We start from the raw sequence: 2,164 nt of genomic DNA, 5'->3' as shown, positions 1-2,164 counted from the left end.
TTGACAATCATAAACTGACTTCCTGTTCTACAAATGAACTTCAGCGGACCTACTCATAGGCATAGAGCTACTGACAGTCTTCCACTGGAGGAGGGGTCTTTAATGCATTGCATCTGGTAGCAGGAGCCCTTTCAACAAAGCACTTAAATAAATGTTTCATTTGAGCAGGTTTTTACGTCATTTTTACTCTAATGAGATTTAAGCATGAACTTACATGTTTTGTGAAACTGCTGTCTCTATCAGGCTCCGTTAAATGGCAAAGAAGTTTTAGGTGTAATTCAAGGCTACCACCATTTACTTTCCAAATGTCCCAGTAACTTTGATTCAAGCAACATGAATCAAAATGTGGCCTTTAACTTTTTAGTTCCTGGGTTCTATGGACTGAATACTGAAATCCTTTGCATCGCCACAGAACAGGTCCAGAATCAATGGAAGCATTTTCCATCACCACTGTGCTCTAAACCTATCCTAGAAAGAATGCCAACAAAGATCACAAGATAACACAGTTTGTCATTCTCAAAGCCTACTGGGGCCCATGGGAATCAGGCTGTTGACTTGAAAAGCCTTTGGATAAGTCCTATACCCTTAGCTTCTCTTCAAACTGCCAGCTAATCTTCAAACTGCCAGCTTCTCTAATGACAAACACCAGGGCCACTTCTAATTCACTTATTCCTAAATCACTGCCTTTAATGTAAGCTTTAAGCTAAGGGGGAGAAACCCCATCTTGAAGAGCACTAACTGCAAAGGAAATTGTGTAGCTGTGCCGCTTGTCAGGGAACAGGAGGCTAGCATCAGTTCACTCTCTCTGCTTTTCTTACTCCACATTCCCTCAGCTTGTGAACCCTCACTTCATCAGGCTACAAGGAAAGGGCAGCCCTCCTCCCCTCCTTTCTCAGACAGAAGGAAGCTAGCTTCAGCAACTGGTACTTCTCTGCATGACACACAACTCTGACCTGACCTCAGCACTATTATTCTGCCCAGCCTATGTATACATGCTGCACAGAAACTGGTTGAAATGTAAACATCATAATAACCCAAAAGTGCTGACCGTGATACTGTTCTAAGCCTAACTAAACAGTTCAGCTTGACAAAATAATCTTCTCTCTCACAGGTGAGACATTGTCACAAGTTGTCTTCAGAAACCAAAAATCTCAAATATAAAATATATTTTGAGAAATACACTGCCTCTCTTAGATACTGTATGCTTAAACCGTCACGTTAATAAAAATAGTAACATGCACATTAATACATACCACATATAAATATTAATAATGTAATATTTTAAAATTGTGGTTGCAATGTTAATAACTATAACAATATCATTTTAATTAATTAATATGCTAGTGATAGTATTACTAAAATATAACAATAATACTAAAATTAAATGAATCATAATTATAAATTAAAGTGTTAAGTTTCCTCCTCACCCTTACATTCACATATTGCATATACAAAAATTGAATGAACCTTCTTGCATGCCTATGGCCACACCATGCATACAAAGATAAATGATGATATCAACATGTATTCACACACACGCTGGTTGCATAATAATGCATTATTAATAATATTATGAATATGTATCAGCATGCAGGTATTCACACACATTATACCTACAAGGGAAAATGGTAAGTTATAAGCCTTCCAAAAGATTATCACTCTAAAAAATTATGTGTACTAATTGGGGCATACAGAACAGCCAGTGAAGTTCTCTGTAACTCAGTGACCAAAGTCATGACAGTCTGGGTCCTGGCAGGTGGAATTAGAAAGCAGAAGTAAACAAACGGTATAGTAAAGTGCAACTGCAGGAGATGTCATCCTGATGTGTATCAGCTGAAATGAAACATGACAGCCATGCACTGACCGAAAAACTTGGAAAGCTTGTTCTGCCTCATAAGTTGTAAGAGTACAAAGGGCACTCAAATTATAGCTTTGGGATGATGGACATAATGCGTAAACTTTACTGGGCCATTGCCAGGTCATAATGTTTATGCTAGGTTTGAAGATGACTTCATACTCTACTGGACCCTTTACATTTCATACAGATACACAGAGAGGTAGCATACAGACAGAAGGCAGGGCAGAGTGGTACCTTAAGCCAGGTACAGACATTACACTTTTACTGCTGTAAGTGATCAGAAACTGGTTTATTCCTGTAACAGAA

Source organism: Gavialis gangeticus, unplaced genomic scaffold (genome assembly GCF_001723915.1).
Source record: "Gavialis gangeticus isolate Ggan-Ray unplaced genomic scaffold, GavGan_comp1, whole genome shotgun sequence".
Lineage (NCBI taxonomy): Eukaryota > Metazoa > Chordata > Crocodylia > Gavialidae > Gavialis > Gavialis gangeticus.
Note: the sequence above shows the minus strand (reverse complement) of the source record.